We start from the raw sequence: 19,208 nt of genomic DNA on the forward strand, positions 1-19,208 counted from the left end.
AAGTAAAAAGGTAGAGCGTGGCACATCCATTATCTTCAACCAGAGCTGCCAACAAAACAATTCCTGATGGTTGTTTAAGCTGCCCCAGTCCGAAAATATTATTGTTCTTCTCCCACGCTGGGCGGAGGGACTGGAGGCCAACGGAAGGGCAGGGCTGTTCTCGGCTCATGCCATTTCCACGAGGCTGCTGCTGCTACAGCCACTAAATTTATCACCGAGCTTTACACATTATACACTCAATGCAGATCTCTCTGTCTCTGCCTCTGCTTCTGCCTCTCTCTCTCTCTCTCTCTCTCTCTCTCTCTCTCTCTCTCTCTCTCTCTCTCTCTCTCTCTCTCTCTTTCCTTCTTTCTTTCTTTCTTCCTTCCGTCCTACCCCCCTCTCCCCCCCTCAAAAGCCTTGAACGAAGGCCCGAGAAACACCGGGCTTTGAAGGCGCGGGGGGAAGGAGGTACAGCACTTCCGAGCCAGATGGGCATATCCCCGTAATTACCACCCAATACTCTGGCGGGGTATAAAGCCGACGGGGGAAAAAACAGTAATTATGCCTTTAATATTTTCCTGTATTAATTTTCAACACATTCTATCTAAGTGCTTTTAGGATATAGCTTTTGATGAGCTGGCGAGTCCTGGGTGGAGGGTGAGAGGGAGCGAGGGAGGGTGTAGTGGAGGGAGAGAGGGAGCGATGGGGGTGTGGTGGAGGGAGAGAAGGGAGGAAGGGACGGACCGATGGAGAGGAGGAAGAGAGGTGCTAGTTTATGCAAAGTGGCAGAAAGGGAACAGGACGGCCTGGAGGATCTAGGTGTCATGTGTCCCAGGGAGTACGATCAACATGGTTTGCATACTTTACGACGAAAAATATATAATCTCCTCCCTGTTCCCATTCCGGCGCTGGCTACGCGAGGGCAAGTCGAAAAATAGGCATGGCCAGCCTATCCTGCATTCATTAATTCCGAGAGAATCCTGCTCGCGAAATCTCTTAATCCGACCGACATATCCGCACGCTATTTAGGCGGGGCTGCAACATCCAATCGCAGCTCAGCGCTCTCCGGGTTGCACTAAACGGGTCTATAATTCAAATACCACTCTGCACTTGAGCTGAAATTAATTATATTCAACCGTTTGGACGAATCTTGTCTCCTAGTATTACATTTGGCTCGCAAGGCATCGCGGGGCGTGGCCGGGAAGGGGAATGCGTGGACAGGGACTCCCCGGCGAGACCCTGGGCTGGCGCGCCGCCCGTCTCTCCGACTCCCCCGCCGCCTCCCCTTTTCATTCGGCTAATTATTTTTTATCTCCGCAGCCCCGAAATACTTCTTGCTGTAAGGTGTACTGAAGGAGTTTACAAACGCCGTGGAACTCTTGTCGCCGTGGCTGCCAAGTGTCCTTCATGGTTAAGGGGCGTCGAGGAGCAGGTAATTCTTCTAGCTGCCGGAAGGAGGGGAAGAGGAGAAAGACAGGGTAACAAAAATCTGCGGGGAGGGGGAGGAAGAAGAAGAGGAAGAGGAAGAAGAAGAGGAAGAAGAAGAAGAAGAAGGGAGAAGGAGAGAAAGGGAGAGGGAAAGGGAGAGGGAAAGGGGGGGGGAGGGAGGGAGGGAGGGAGGGAGGGAGGAGAGGGAGAGGGAGAGAGAGAGAGAGAGAGAGAGAGAGAGAGAGAGAGAGAGAGAGAGAGAGAGAGAGAGAGAGAGAGAGAGAGAGAGGGGGGGGGGGATCCCTTAGCTATGACTCTTATTTCCATCTCCCCAAACTCGTTTGCCCTTTGCCAGTTCTTGCTCCAGCCCTCCCAACCACGACCCAAATGGCTCCTGTTGGACACTTAGCGCAACAACCTTTCAATGCATCCTGCACCAACTCGCACAGGGAAATTGGTCATCGGCCGGGGCGCAGCGAACATGTGACGCTAAGCCGAGGGAAAGAGGCAACCGACGAACAAATGCAAACTCGCTCTGACTTGGCCCAGCTTCGCCCGCCGCGCTGTTCTTCCTCCCGCCCTGCCTCTCCTCCATTCGCAAAATAGCATTGCTTTCGTCTACAGCTGCCACTTGGGCAAAACCTCCGTCACCCCCCCCCTCCTCCGGCCAAGAGGCGCCTCTGGACGATATATCACACTGTCGTCTCGCGTAATAGGAATTTAGCTTTTAGTGGGACTTTTGCACATTATACAACAACAGCCAAGGGCATCAGTCCCCGCCACTGCACAGATAAGGGAGGGAACAAAAGGAGTAGGAGACAAAGATGAGTGGCGAAGGAGGAAGAGGAAGAGGGAGAAGCGACGAGAGGAGAGGAGAGGGGAGCGTACAAACACTGGAAGGTAAATGGCGAAAACACCGGCCCGCAAGAAACAGGGGTGACAACACGAGCCAACAACACCCCGTGGCCGAATGAATAATTTCCACTCCGCTCACAACATCCATCACGCAAATCTGTCTTCCGGACGCGTGGGCGGCAACGGCCACGTCCACAGACAGACGATAACAGCCACTTTCATCGACAGGAAGATCACCCAAGAAAGGCAGTCACAAAAGGGAATCCTTACGTAAACAATACGCTGACGTGCAGGAAGGAGATCGCTTTCGATTGGTGGCAAGGGATCGCTTGGCGCTCGAGTGACTCCACCGCCCGCGCTGCCCCGCTATTGAACACCGCCCCGCCCGCCCTAGTCGACGATAACTCGGCCCGCTAGAGGTAGAGGCTGCCTCCGCCCAGAATATTACTATTTACAAGGCAATTCTATTTCTAAATTGCGAAGAACTCAACTCGCAAAAAGACTGAGTTACTTCATCTCCATTAACTACAGGGGGACGTGGAGGTGGAACGAGAGAATGTGTGCGAGGAACAGGAAGAGAGAAAGGAAGGAAAAGTGGGGAGATGGAGAGTGATATTTCTTCTTATATATATATATATATATATATATATATATATATATATATATATATATATATATATATATATATATATATATAACACACACACACACACACACACACACACACACGTACGTATGCGGGTGCATATATAAATGTAAATAAATTACGGAAATAAAGCAACATCCCTCACCCTATATAACTTACACATATACACACACACCTTGCATATAGAAAAGGGGTTAGTATAATAGTGGCAATAATAACAAGCCCTTTACGCCCCATGAAACTCCTGAGCGAGAAGAGGCTGCGGTCGAGGCGCCGCGCCGTCCCGCCTCCTCTCGGGTCTCTTGGTGTCGGCCGGTTTGTCAAATTGGTGCGAGGCTCGACCCAAGGAATGTTCTGTGTATATGCATATCACAGGCATGCATGTACACAGAAATAAATGCATATATATCAGTCTAGACGTGCATATCTACCGGGGACATAGATAAATAAACGTATATCTATCAGATAGATAGATAGAAATGCATATATTTCCATGTAAATGAATATTCAGTGGGTCGGGCCTTGCACAATTTTAACAAACTGGTCGGTTAAATCGGCCACAGAGTCCCCCCCCCCCCCCATCGAAACCCCGGAAGCCAACGACAACCCCGAGACTCGACCGCCTTCGCTTATCTCTCGCCACGCACTCTCCCGACGGCCCGTCACTCGCCCTGTAGGGAAACCTGTTACGCTCCCCTTAGGCTCCCCCCCCCCATCCTCCCCCGCGCCCGTGAGTGCCAGGTGCCGCACACCCTTCAAATGGGAGCAAGTTGCATCGCCCGACAGACAGACAGTAAGGCGCACACTCGTTTGACTTCACAATATGCAAGGTCCGGATTCTGGATAAATTTTGCGGCGGCGCTTTGCCTCCATGGATCTTGGTTTGCATTTTCCAGCAGTCATTCGAATAAAATGTCCGGAAACATGTCGGTGTACAGGTACATAAATAAATACATAAATATATATCCTGATAAATGAGAATGATTTAGGGGGGAGAGAGATAGAGATAGAGAGAGAGGAGAGAGAGAGATGGAGGGAGAGAGATGGAGGGAGAGAGAGAAGAGAGAGAGAGAATAGAGAGAGAAACAGCAGATAGACATAGACAGACAGAGAAAAAAAGAAATAGAGGGAGTGGGAACGGAAGATTTTTTTTTCGGGAAACATTTCAAGGCCATAAACCTGAGCTAACGTTCCCCGCCTTAATGCTGCCCAAATGTGCCACAACAAAGACACGGCGATAAAAAAAATACAGGACAAAGGGAGCAGCAAGGTCATTATCATCAACTATAGAAGGAAAATAACGAGGACTTTCTCTTAAGCTGCGGCTATATGGAGCTTTCGAGGAGTACGGGAGATAGGGAGAGAGAAGAGACGCCGCAGTAAATAACGAAAGGGAGAAACTAGAAACTGGGGGAGAGAAAGGGGGTGGGGGTAGAGAAAAAAAAATCTGAAAGCAATATAACGTGAGACAAGGAGAGCGATGCACGTACGTGTGTGTGTGTCTGTGTGTGTGTCTCGGTAGGTAGGTAGAGGGGGAGGAATATGTTAATGAAGCCCCACACGCCTCATTGCCTTTGTATTGCCAGTGTGAACACAAGATAAATAACTGAGCGGATTGTAAAAGACGAATTGTTTCCCCTAATAGTAGACCATTGGCAGAGGCAATTCGAGTATGTGATGGGAGGGAGACAAGGGAGGGGCGGAGGAAGGCAAAGAGAGAGAAACAAAGAGAAGAGGAAGGGGCAATGAATGAATAAAAGGGAAAGACAGAAATAAAACAATCGCAATGCAATCAATATTCCATATATATGTGCATAGTTAACACACCTGCTCACAACCATCGCTTCCAGCAAACCCAGAAAAAAAAAAAAAAAAAAAAAATACATTCAAACCAAATGAAAAAAATTAAAAAAAGAATGAATGAAAGAGGAAAAAAAACGACAGGAATCGCACAAATATATATATATATATATATATATATATATATATATATATATATATATATATATATATATATATATATATATAACGCAATATGTACGAATATACAAACATCCCAGGCATATTCCCCTGCATGACGCATTCAGATGCTCGACTCAATTAGCCTGCAAAAGTTCTCGTCAAACCCCTCTAACGAGTCTCAGGAGCAAAAGGACGCCGTACGCACACAAAGGCGATGCAACGCCCCTTCCCTCCCTCCCTCCCTCCCACCTCCACTCCATCGCCCCTTCACCCTCCTCCCTCCTATTACAAAACACACGTACACATGAACAACAACGCAATCAATAACAAACACACAGACACGCACGCACAAACACACAACCTTCCACTTATCTCCGTTTCATGAAGAGAGGTAGCGAGGTAGGTAAGGGGTAAGGGGGGGGAGAGCGAGAGAGAGAGAGAGAGAGAGAGAGAGAGAGAGAGAGAGAGAGAGAGAGAGAGAGAGAGAGAGAGAGAGAGAGAGAGAGAGAGAGAGAGAGAGAGAGGGAAGAGGAGAAGGGGAAGAAGACAGAGACTTCGAAGAGGACAAGTGAGTGATTGATTGGGGCCTTCTCTTGTCTCGTGACTTGCGAACATTTCACGGACTTGAGGGCAGGAGAGGGGCTGAGGGAGAGAGAGAGAGGGGGGGAGGGGAGGGAGGGGAGGTTGGTGAAAGAAGGTGGACAGAATATGTAAAAGAGCGGAGAGTGGAGGTAAAAAAAAAATAATGATAAAAAAAACTAAAGTGAATTAGATCCACATTCTTCAACACAACGATAAAAAAAAAGAAAAATTAAAAGAATAAAAATAAAAGGAGCAGCACACTAACCTAAATACCTACACACGCGTGCACAAAAAAGACGAATCCAGGTAAAGAAACCAAGAAAATGCAGAAAGAAACCCAAGAAAACCGAAAAGAGACGAGACAAGAGAGAGAGAGAGAGAGAGAGAGAGAGAGAGAGAGAGAGAGAGAGAGAGAGAGAGAGAGAGAGAGAGAGAGAGAGAGAGAGAGAGAGAGAGAGAGAGAGAGAGAGAATCCTGAAAAAGCATCCATGCGATGAGAGCTGAAAGAAAGGCCGTGTTCCTGAAGTGAACGTGCCGCGCTCCTTCCAAGGATGCTTCAAATATATCGCGGGGTCACTGGCCGGAAAATAGATAATTGAGGTCCATAGGTGGCTGTATGCAAAGACTTCATTGTTCCCCCTGAGTCTGCGCCCCTCGCCGGACGGCCGTTCAAAGGGGCAGAGGAGAGCTACATGAATAGAAATGATTTGTAAATTGCATATGTGTAGGTATAATGGTGTAATATGGCTGAGAGTGAGTGGGTGAATGAGTGAGTACGCGAAGAGAAGAGGCAAAGTAGGAAACTAAAAACAGAGAAAGGAGTAGAAGTGGGTGAGATATGGGCAGGCGGAGAGGGCAGAGGAGGAAGAGGAGGCAGGTTACTATGAGGTGCGGCCCCTCGCCAATGCTGCAAGGACACTTTTAACAGTTCAGACATGTTGCGGCTCACAATGTACGTGCCCAAAATTAATTTCCCGGCGCGAGGAAAAACAATTAAAATGATCGCGGTCGCCATTAAAATATTTGACTTTCACGCTTTTTTTTCTCTGCTTTTTTTTATCTGACCGGAAAATCACGAGAGTGCAGACGCGGGTCCGCCGCAGCCTCCACCGGTATAACATTAGCCGCCACAACCTCGCCTCCCCGTAACGACCCGGTCGCTCATCCTCCTCGCTTCTTCTCCGCGGGTCTTATCTCCCCGGAACAATCCCACACGGGAGAGTAGATTTCCCTGTAGCTAAAAGCAGAGGCGACGACCATTTCCCTCCCTCTCTCTTTCCCTCCCTCCCATCCCTCGCCATTCTTTTCTCCCTCCCACTTCAGCCATTACCCGTGATGTTGGCCCATATCAACGCTGGTGCCGGCAATGAATACGTGACGTTGTTTTCCTTATTTTGACTAGCAAAGGAAGGGAAAGGGGGGGGGGGGGGCGCCCCACTGCGATAGAGTGGCTTCTCTTGCTGCTGCTCCTCGTTTTCTCTTCCTTCTCCTCGTCTCTGTCTCACTCCCCTTTCCTCATTCTCTCTCCCCGGAAGACACATGGCCCACTCAACGTCTCCCGGACACAATTACCAGCTTTTTCCCGACATACTGCGGAAAAAGCGAGACAGGAGACAGTACTGGCCCGCCTCCACGGAACTGAGCGGGCGGCTGGGGCGACGAAAGGGGGGGGGGGGGCATCTCCCGCGTCGAATGAAACGGTCGGAGCTATCACGGTAACTCAAGAGGGGTTGAATCCGGACTCATAACATTCCTCAGTCATCTCTCAGCAAATAAAAGTAAAAGATTGCTAAAAGAAACGGTCCCTACACCCGAAGCGTAAAAATAAGCAGAAAATCCTCTAATATCACCCCCGCAATAAGTCCAGGAAACTTGGATGTGCTGACTCGACACAGGCTCAAGCAGCAACGTTAAGAAAAGCGCGCGGTAGCCAGACGGCCTCGTCGACATTAGGATCATATGAGTAGGATCAACTGTGATTGGAAAAGGGTCTTCTTCTTCCTTCTTCCTCTTCTTCTTCTTCTTCTTCTTTTTCTTCTTCTTCTTTTTCTTCTTCTTCTGCTCCTCCTCCTCCTCCTCCTGCTGCTTCCTCAGGTTCCGTCACAAGTGGGCGAAGTCTGGGGAGACACCCCGGGGACGCCTCGCCGGATAAGGCTGGATCAGCGCAGACGGCGATTCCGGCAAGTCAATGTCGCACACGATTACTCGTTCAATATTCATGGATATTATCCACAGCAAATATCACTGATTTTTCAGCGAAAGGCCAAGGCTTCCCGGGCCCCTCCGTAGACCAAAGGGAGCCCGGAGGCTTTCATCTAAATATCGATAATCGCCACAGCACAAACATTCAGGAAAACGAGCCTTATGATGGCGCCCGCTGCTCACTACGGCTGGGAGTGTGGCGGAGAGCGGCAACCAGCTCCGGTATGTTGTCTGAAGGAACGTGATGGCGTGGAATGTGCACTAACTGTACTGCTCTACGAGGTCTGATACGATGTTCCTAAACAAATGCATGCTTGGGGCACAGTGCGGCTGCCTGGATACTTGTACACAGGGTATAAAACAGGATTTACTTTCCTCCGCCACGATTCCAGCCGGCACATAGCTAAAGCTGTCCTTCACGCCCAAGAGGGGCCTCTTCCGCACAACACCTGAGCGATAGCCGTGATGAGGCAAGGGCCCCAGGTAGTGGTGATCGACAAATAACAAAACACCAACAGAGGCAACATCCTCGGTGGCGGCGGCGCCCTGTCGGGACCACATCTATGAATAAGCGATGGTGTCCCGCCCGGCGAGGGAGCCCGGAAGGGGAAGCTTCTGGTGGCAGATGATAATTGGTAGACTGTGGGCGCCGCCTCAATACATACATGCATATGCGTGTCGACATCTTGCTGGAGAGGAAAAAAGAGAAAGAAAGAAAAGAGAGGAAGAGGGTGCAAAAGATGTGGAGAAAGGAGAAAAAAGAGTGTCAATAAAATACCTCGCTGTGGACGCTCTCCGCCTTATCTTTGGTATTAGTGTAATGGTCGCCGCTTTAAATATGCAGAATCAACAGAATAAAAATACTGCCACGGCTACAAGGAAAAATTTATGCGCAAGAATGGGTTAAAGGAGGTCGTTCGAGGTAGGGATAAACAGGGACACAAGAAAAAACTATTTTTCAAATTCTTTTCTTTCTTTCTTTTTTTTTTAAGGTTTCAGAAAGAACAGACAAGGTGAAGGGCTGGGTGAGGGCAGGGGGCATCTCACGCAGCGCCTTCAGTGTGCGGTCTCTCCTCTCTCTCACTCGCACGTTTCCCCAGACCCATTCTCATCACGGTGACCTGCTACTCACGACCCTCCCGAATGGATTGCCCGTGTGCGTGAGTGTGGGAGGGAGAGGGGGGGGGGGAGAGGGGGAGGAGAGGGGGGAGGGAGGGAGGGAGGGGAGAGGACGAGAGAAGAAGAGAGAAGAGAGAGAGAGATGAGAGAGAGAGAGAGAGTAGAGAGAGAGAGAGAGAGAGAGAGAGAGAGAGAGAGAGAGAGAGAGAGAGAAAGAGAGGAGAAAGAGAGAGGAGAGAGAGAGAGAAGAGAGAGAGGAGAGAGAGCAGAGAGAAGAGAGAAAGAGAGAAGAGAGAGAGATAGATAGATAGAAGTTCAACGTGTCCACGCGAGCAATCGGGGGAAACCATGAGCATGAGCTTCCAGGTTAAAGGTACCAGATGACCTGCACCTCGGGCCTGCACCAGAAGCCCGCGCTGGGTGAGGGCTACTGCACTACGCGCTTTTCCCCCTTTTTCCAGTGCCACGTGGCGGGCATCGTTATGCACACACGCCTCAATTATTTCGTGCAAGGCGAGAATTAATTCGAGCCCGGAACAATTTCTGTGCAAGTTGCAAGAATAGTCGCAACCTCCTGCCCAGAATGTCCCCTCCCCTTCACCCTCCCTCCCCCTTCCGCTCTTCCTTGTAGCAGTGGCGACGCCGCGCTGATGACACAGCGCCCATCCGCTCGTACGTTTATCTACGGATGGGCGGGCACGCTTCATCACCTCCCTGCTCCCCCCCTCCATCCGCCATCTTTGTTATATTAGAGCTTCTAAGCTTAAAAAAAAACTTCCGAAGAAGTTAGACTGGCCGTGATGGCACCAAGTGAGCCAAGAGCAGGAAAATAGTGCGCGCAAACTTCCTCGGTCTTGACAGCCCGTCGCACTATTCCCTTAATAACTCTTACCTTCGGACGGTCAACCTGTCACCTTCGGATTAGCCTCCGCGTCGGAATGCTCGGCGCCTTCCTGGGTTTCCCTCTTCCCTCGACCCCGACGGCCTACTGCTTCGCCGAGCCATTAGGCGCAATGTGTCCTGCGAGGGAGTCACTTCCCTCGTCCTCCTATCGGCCCTACAGCGTCGTTCTAACACGTATTCAGCCCGCCCGCCATGCCTTCCTCAGGCGGGTCAAGTCGTATCCTCTTTCCGACGATGCATTTTCCTCTTCTTGGTAAGTCGGTTCGTTTCTCGCTTTGTTCACTCGCCATTGTTGCTGTTGCCGCATCACCGCCGTAACGCTGCACTGTGCAGTTTCTTCGCCTTTTCAGACGTGCAGCGGCGTACCCTACTTTTGCAATATTATTTCACTGCGTTAATGCTCTTAATGTGATTGTTTATATCCCTCCAAGGGCAAAGGGAGCCTCGCCACGCGTGTATGTAAAACAGCACCTCGATATTTAGTGCGAAAAGAATAAACTTTCGTCCTACCTCGCTTACCGAAATTAAAGGTGTGGTTCCGCTACACCCGTACCATAATGGCACTCATCTGTATTCTGGATCTTGCCTCAAACTTAAAAAAAAAAAAAAAAAAACTTCAATTTCTTTCTCACTGTTGCCTTCGTCAGCCTCCTTTCCCCTCCGATAAATCATCCGCCCCAAGGTACAAAGGCCGCCTCATAACCCTCGCCGCGTGGTGTTCCGCTGACGGTACATCCCCGCAAAACCCCGTCATCATTATTCCCACATCAATCTTCTCTCAGCGTCGACGGCCCTTCCATACAAGCACAGCCAACGTGTTAATAGGTTTGCCTCCCGCCCCACTCCGAGAAAGATGCCTGCGACACTAACGTCAGCATTTGGGGAATTATATATTTGCACGACGCGTAACTCGCCGCGGACAATCTACGGTCAGCGCCCCACATTTCACTACCCGGCGCTCCTCTTTCAGGCTGTCCTCCCTCTCCTTCCTGCAGCTATCTCTCCTCTCTCCTCCTACCCCAATTCGTCTGCTCTCTCCATCCCCCCCCTCTCCTTGTCCTTCCTTCCTTCTCTCGTCTCCCTCCACCTCCTCTCTTCCAATTCCCTTTATACATCCGAGTTCTAAATCATTAACCAATATTCCTCTGGACATCCTATTCGCTTTCCAAAACTTTCCCAAGCCAAAGTCAAATTGGCATCAGTCAGCTTGGCGTGTTCGAAAATTTGAATCCAATGAACCGGGTCTCAAGAGAAACGGCAATGGAAAATTATCCAAACTTTTGTAGTAGATTAATTGGACGGCACATATTTACGGCTGACAGAGGTGCAGGTCCTACAGAGATAGGCGGATAAAAGAGCAACGGGGGGAAAATAATTAAAGAGAAAGAGTAAGGGGGGAAACGAGAAGAAAAAGGGGATGGGGGAGGGAGTGGAGAAAAAAGAGAGAATATTAATCGGAATCACGGAAGTAATCCAGCCATTCAGTTCGTTCAACCCGACTTTTGATGCAACCTCGCAACAAAAGAAAATTATTGCACTTTGAAAAAAAGTGTATCAAGTTAGCCTTTGAATTATATTAAAAAAGGCAATAAAAAGTGGACTATGCCTTGTGCATCCGACGTATCTCGGAAAAAAGGTAAATGCACATAAAATGGAGGAGCTATGTTGAGGGTAGCAAAACGATGATAAAATGCATCAAATAAAAATATACAGCAGCAACAAATGCAAAATTAGGAAAATAAGGAAAATGAGAGAAAGTGAGAAAAAAAAAGCCTTAAACCGCTCTCATCCACACATCCCTTCGAATTTGAATCGCTTACAACCCCCTTCCACTATACTTCCCCCCCTCCTCTCCCCTCCCCCATCCCTTCTTTCCTCCCCCTTTCCTTCGCGGCGGAGAGCGTGCAGCCTCGCCCCTCGCCATCAGTCTCTGCGGCGGCACCAAAATGATACGAATGAATATTACATTACACCAACAGCGGCCCCGATACACCCGCCATTCCCGGGTTCGACGCGGGGAAAAGGGCATCTATTAAAACCTGCGGATCAATCAAAATATTCATAAACCACAAACAAATCCGGTCATCGCCAGAACATTATTGTCAGACAGACACTTTCAATTTCCCAGCTTTTATGAACACTGAAAAACACGCATCATAATCACACACACACACACTCAGACGAACACGCTCACACATACATGTAATGTATACGTATAAATGTAAGTACGTATCTACAGGCATATACACACAATATAATTTGTGTACATATACATATACATAAATACATATATGTCCATTATATACAATACATTTTCATCTTTCTCATACTATCTCTCTGACACGGAGTACAACACCCGTGTAATGTTCGAGGCTACTTGGTTAACGTAGCCATAACTCGCGAATATTACTTCCTGCTATGAAATGCCTGGTGTAAGGGACGCAAAGGACTCCCTTCCCCTCGCCAATTCCCCTCTCCCCCTCCCCCTCCTTCTTCCCCTCCCCCTTCTTCTCCCCCTCTTCCCCCTCTCCCCTCCTTCCCCTCACCCTCTTCCCCCTCCTCCTTCCCCTTGCCTTCACCTCGGCTTCCACTCCCAACCCGCAATCATCTTTTCAGAGGTCTGGCTTCTCGCCGCTTTTTATTGCGAAAATACGTTTTAAATCTGCGGCAATAATAGAGCTGTTCCCCGTGTAAGCCATTTATCAGACACGCTGAGGGCGGGCGGAGGGCTGGCGGAGGGCGGGCGGGCGGGCACAACTCCCCTCCTCCAGACGCAACGAATGGGTGCTCGGAGATAACACGGCAGGCAGTATGGAAATCTGGAGATAACACACTGTGCAAACGGGGGTGGGGGTGGGACAACCGAGCACCCTGAAGGCACTCCGCCTCTATCCCATCGCTTTCATATCCTACACAGGAAATTGCTGCACAAAAAGTCAATGAAAAAATGCACTGGGCTGGCGCGTGCGGCCGGGCTTCCCACGGGCGGCGAGGAAGGGGGATTTGTAAAGGACGCGAGAAAAATGGACAGCAAAACTCCGGTGACAACAAATTCGTGGCAATTTAGGGCCCGGCTATAGAATAACACGAAGTTATGTACGACATGCGCTCTCCTCGGCCATGCACGCCGCTGAATGAACAGGAAATCCAGAGGAATGTTGCAAATGCCAACAAAGCTTCTCTCGTCATTCACAGGACGTGATTACCCCGTCGACATGAAAAAAGCGAGCCCCGAGCGGTCTCCGGGGCACCATCACGCCAGCGCCTAACGACCCCGCACAAGCCCTGCCGCAACAACGCCCACTAACTTACATTACTCTCGATTCCACACTTGCGGCTTAAGGATATCAGGAAGGTGACGGTAACTAATGCACAACGAATAACAAGATAAATGAGAAGAATGGAGGCAGAGTAAGAGGGAGAGTGACGGCGAGACTAATAAATAGATAGACAAACCAGCAGGTATAGAGAGAATATTAGGGGGCTGTGACCCAAAATTAGTGATGAGGCGCAGGGGCTCACTCATCACCCGTTAGCTACGAGTATGCCATCACTGCATTTATTATTCAGACAGAAAAAGTGGAAATTTGATGATCATTTTCATTATCAAAAAGTAATAACCAGCTCGCAAAAATAATTGTTTTAATATGTTTAATACCTAATCATGCATTCAAGGTTTTAAAATATGCTGAATTACCAAAAGCCGCTCTCCTACGTGCGTAGGTGTGCACCCATCCACACACCCACATGCATATACGTACGTGCGTACACGCACACGCACGCACACACACACACACACACACACCCCACAAACACTCTCTCTCTCTCTCTCTCTCTCTCTCTCTCTCTCTCTCTCTCTCTCTCTCTCTCTCTCTCTCTCTCTCTCTCACGTCAATACGAATGCAATTTACATCTCGCAGCAATGGGGACAGACAGCCAGGTCGTTGATGCGCTGCTGAAGGCCGGGTAAGCAGGTAAAGACAACAGGAAGATCAAAAAGAATCGGAAGGCAACACCCCGCAGTTCCCCCCTCCCTCCCCCTCCCCCTCAGGGCCTCGTTGCAAACACACTAAATATTTCAACATCGCGCGCCACCTAGGCTTTCTCCGCCCATCGCCGCGGGCGTCCGGGCAAGGAGCCATGCATCAAATCGCGAGCATCTCCGGCTCGAGACGTAAAAGCGCGACGGTTCCCGATGATAAACGGGCGCGGACACGGTGTGCAGATAACGGCTCTGCCCGCTAATATCTCGCTCCCCCATTCCTGTCCCCACTCGCCCTGCCTCCCCCCCCTTTCCTCATCACTCACCCACGCTTTATTAATTACGCTGAAAACATTATACACATGCTTTAGCTGATGGTCCGTCACAGTACGAGGGGAGGAGGCAGGTTGCACCGCACGCCGCGGCAACGCTGCAAATTTGTACCTCCTCTTTTCCTCCATCTCCTCCTCTACCTTAATTACTTCTCCGTTTCCTCTCTTCTCCCTTCCTTCGCCTCTTTCCCTCGCTCCCCTCCCCCTCCCCTCCCCCTTCCCCTTGTCCCTGGAGAAATGCTCACCCCCTCATCTCTATGCAGGGGCCAGGAAGTAATGTAATATTTACTCCGGGGTTTCCGCGTGTAAAAGGTATTTCCTTAATACCGAGGTCTAAAATTGGAAGTTTGGAATAAGGGAAAAAGTTAGAATGGTAAAAAGCTATAAGGAAATGATTCCGGGAGCAAAGAACGGGTGAGTGATGAGCACAAGCGGCAACCGGAGAAGGGAAAAACCTATAGGAAAGTGAATTCGATAACGGACGCGGCAGGACGATGGAAACTGCAGGGAAGAGACAAAGATGGAGGGAGAGGAAGGAGGATAATGGGGAAGAGAAATGGCGGAAGATGGGGTGCAAGGAAGTAAGAGCCGAGGGAGGGGGAGGAGGAGTGGGAGGGGATGGTGGAGGGAGACGAGAGAGAGAGAGAGAGAGAGAGAGAGAGAGAGAGAGAGAGAGAGAGAGAGAGAGAGAGAGAGAGAGAAGAGAGAGAGAGAGAATGAAAGGGAGAGAGGCAATCGTACATCTACGATCTCGACCTTTCAAAAGCTGTTTTTCCTTTCCAGCACGCGGCGCCTGTAGCGGATACGAGGCGTTTCGTGTCGCACCTGGCCGGGCTGTCAGGGCAGACCGGCGTTCGAAGCGTCACAAGGAAATAAATCTCGGCTTGATCATCCACGACCAATATCTCCGCCGAACCGGTGTCGCGCCAGACGATAAATCGCAAGCAAATCCCGGGAGGCGTCGGAAGGACGGAGGGGGCGGCGGGCAGACTTCGGCGCCCTCAGCCCGGAGGGAAGGACCTCTCCATCACGATCCCCTCGAGGCCATCGCCATAGAGCAGCGTCCTAGGCCATCGTGCCGACTCTGGCGGGACCCTGCGATTCGGCAAGAATAAATCCGCTATCTGAATTGTATAGCAGGATTTTACTGCACATCAGCTTCATCTGGCGAGTTTCCGCGGGGAAAATTGCCTATAAAACTTCTTATTGGAAAAACCTTCCTTCTCTCACGCCGGTCTTCACATGGTCTAGCGGCTGTCCCGGGGGAGGCGCCAAGGGAGGGGGTGAAGTGGGGTGAGGAATGGACACCGGCGTGTCCATAATAACCTCCCCTCCTCACTCCTCACTCTCTCACCACCCGATCCCTGTGTTGCCCCCCCCCCCTTCCCGAACAGGCAATGCAACACACGTTTCCTCCATTTGGGCCTACACTCCGTCCAGCGCTCGCGCCTCTCACGCTCTTATCACAGATTTTCACTTACATCTCACGCGTGAAATCGAACCTCTCCAGCGCGATGACCATTACCAGCGCCCACACACACACACCTCGCTACCTCGTAAAACCCTCGGACGCCATCATAATCCCAATGACGCCATTTCGCTACATTAGCAGAAGCCAGGCCCGGCCGCCGTTCGTCCGCCGTGGGAAGGTACGAATATTAACGAACCTGTGGCGCAGGTGCTAACGAATGGACCGCCATGCCTTTTCCACGTATTCGCTAAAACATATTCCCGTCAAGTTGTTGCGACGCAGGCAGGTCTTCGCTCACCTTTTCCCTTAAAAGGACGCGCGGCACATTAAGAGACCGGGATTCATTTCTGCTTTTTGCAACGAAAAAAATAACTGCAGAGAAACACGACGCCACTGCTGGCAAAAGCGAGGGAGGGGGGGAGTAATGGAAGGAAGAGAGAAAACTGGAGAATACTATTCTATAAAATCTCATTATTAAAGAAGACTTCACAGGAAGTAATACAACAAGGCCAAGCATTCACTACTCTATAAAACGGGAAAAAGTTAGTGCATGCTGAGTGCACACGGCAGAGGGCCGGAGGGAGACAGAACGTAAAACAGTAGAACAACGAGAGAAAAGAGAAAATTACCAGCCTTAATTGGCCTTGTGTCCCCGTTCCGACCTTTTGAGCATTCAAACAATATTCCTTTTGTGACGCCAGAAAAAATGTCGGATTCGTTTCCGCTCTCAGATAAAGTCAAAAAAAGTTCTCTCTCCAATCCATTCCGAACGCTCCCAGCCAACGCAATGCCTTGTCCTCGCGATGAGGACCCCCTTCCCTTTCCTCCCGGGAAGGACGGCCTCGTGCACCACGCCGCGCACCCCCCCCCCCCTCATAAACGCCTCGCTCACGGTAACTTTTCCTCCGTTCTCGCGCATCATCCGTTCGCGGGCGCCATCACGGGCCCCGGGCGCGCGTAACCGGTGATCTAGCTCATCCGAGGGCCGTCTGGGCACCTCATCATCACGCCGCTATTACCACACTTTACCTGATCGCGCAAATACACACTGGCCCGTAAATAACCCCGCCCAGGTGCTCTTTCGTTGCACGCCACGCGATCATCCTCTTTATGGCATCCCGACGCCGAAGATCAGAGGCCCGTCGGGGGAAGAAAGGAAGAGAGAAGAGGAGAAAACAAGGAAGTGCACGATTAGGGTGATGAGGGGAAAGCGAGGTTGGAAAACCGACGAGGAAAGGCGGAGTGCCAAATCCGGCAAGGAGCTTTTCGACGGGCGGGATTGCCACGTCGCGGGGGGCACGGGGGGAGAGGGGTGGTGAGTGGAGGCGAAAGCTACGCCAATTAGCCACACTGAATAATGCCCCATCATCAGAGGCGCAATTTCTCATAACGAGGGCCTCCATCTCGATAAATGCCCGGCACTGCGACCTCAGCAAGTGAGGAACATGACGGACGCCAGGAGAGCGGGAGGAGAGGAGCGGGCGCGGGTCCTGTCGCCGGCCATTCCACCCGTCAGATTCCACTCGCTGACGGCGGATACACGTCATGGCTACAGCGAATCCCGGAGGCACCAGATGCGAGCGTCCCCGGCGACAGCCCGAAGGGGGAGGGGGAGACACGTAACGAGCCGAGAGACTCCGCACACAGGAATCCAATATCGAGGCCGCCGCGTCTGGGTCGGCGTGGCAGAGACAGATTTATGCTACAAAACCTCCGCTGAAAGAATCGCTAATGACGCGAGGAACGAGGAACCTAACTTGGCACTCTTACCACTGATCCGACGCCGGAGTGATGGACTACTCTGTGTATGGGGAGGGGAGGGGGGGGGAGAATAGGGGGCGAGGATGAGGAGGATGAGGAGGAGGAGGAGGGGAGAGAATTAAAGCAAACAATGAATTGGGTAACAAAGGAAAGTCAATTTCACGCGAGAAGATGAAACGCTTTGCGACATTTCACTGCGGCTGCTACTCCTCCCTCGGTACTTTTAATCCCCTTCCCTTCCTCTCCCCCTTTCTGCCGGACACGCTATACTCAGCGGCAAGAAATACAATTACTTCTCTTTACCAACCAGAGGAACAGGTTTCCAAGAATGAGCGAAAAGGAGATAGTGATGGCGAATACGATGGAAAGGAAAGGAGAAAAGAGGAGCTGATGATAAGGAAGGGAAGGGGAGGGAAGGAGGCGGCTATGGGGCAGGGTTCCAGCCGGGGGAAGGTGAAGCGCGTGTAATGACCGTCAGCTGGTCTGCACAGCTGGGATTTCGGCGTGGGGAGCTCGGCATAACGGTAATGGACGGGGGCCGCGACACGTTGCGATGCTGGCTAATGTGACTGCAGGTGAGGATGTGGCTTCCTCGGCGCCCTGCCCGAGCCCCCTCGCGGACCTTCATCAAATCGCAAATCCGGATTAGGAGAGATTAAGTATAAAACGCACGAAAGGGTAATTCTGATGAACATTTTCTCGCTGGCTTCAACAGGATTATACGTATATACAGGATTGCAAATATACGCTTCCGTGCCCTTGTGGTCTCCGACAACGGCAGTTAAATAGGCGAACAGAGAGAGGAGACGGCACGAAAAAAATGGAAACGAGAAGGGGTCTACAGCTGAAAGGCAAGTCCAGAAAAGAGGATAGGGAGGGAAGGGAAGGCCATAGCACGATTAAATCGATACAAGAGGAAAGGCGAGTGCGAGTTATGCTTGTGCAAGGCGGGGTAGCAGGGAGCGGGGGGAGGGGGGCAGAAGGCCACAGGGGACTCATGATCTCCCGCTGTGAGCATCGGAGTCGGCTGCTGCACTTAACAAGTTCATTATTCTCCATGCAGCCTTTTGCAGGCGCGGTTCATCACGGCCGCCCACCGCCAAGCACTCGAGTCTGGGCCCCGTTCTATCAGTCCCATTTGGGAGACCACCTTTGCATGCAAGGTACCTGCACGCACCACCTCAAGGCCGCTAATTACAGCAGCGGGACATGCTAATGGGAATCAAACAATCACTTAGGCCTTTACCCAAGCGGAAGCTGTAGGCAGCCTCGCAAGGCGGGAATTCAGCCAAATCGGTCGTCCTTCCGGCAATGCAGTCGCGGCCAGACAGGCTCGAGTCCGTCTTCTACATTATACAATATGTTCGTGTCTCTCCGTATTCGCGTATTATTTGCTTCTGAGAAAAGCTTTGCTAATCCTCATCCTCGAGTCACGCGACGTCGCGTTGTGGCGGCCGCGGAGTTGTGGCGGAAGCGGCAGATGATCACAAAGGAGACCCCCCCCCCCCCAGCCTCATCCGTCAACCGCCGGTCAAGCCTTCCCGTCATCCGCCGCGAACGCGCACCCTCGGGGAGGCTCACTATGGATGATGTGCCACGACCACCCTTGCCCTCGCCCCCAGCCACCCCGCCCGCCTGCTCTGGCCGTGGCGTGCCAGAGAAAAATTAACACACACTTGAGAAGGAGAGTTCCGTGTCGCCCGCCCGTCGCGGCTGTGAGGAACGACCCCGCGCGGCAATTACGACCTGCGGATCGCCGTCACGTCCGCGCCGCTCCCGCAGCCCGGCGCCTCTCATACTCCGCAAACTCCGAGGCACTTGGAACGGCGCTTCATCCCCGCGCCTCGTTTCCTTCGTCCGTCCCTCGCTCGAACACGGACGGAAATGAAAAACTTTTCATTGGTTTAGTTCGGTGTATTTCCGTCGTCCGCAATTTTTGAGGTTTCTACAATTCTCTGACTAAACTTTGCTCAACTTCCCTCG

This window comes from Penaeus monodon, chromosome 16, assembly GCF_015228065.2.
Source record: "Penaeus monodon isolate SGIC_2016 chromosome 16, NSTDA_Pmon_1, whole genome shotgun sequence".
Lineage (NCBI taxonomy): Eukaryota > Metazoa > Arthropoda > Malacostraca > Decapoda > Penaeidae > Penaeus > Penaeus monodon.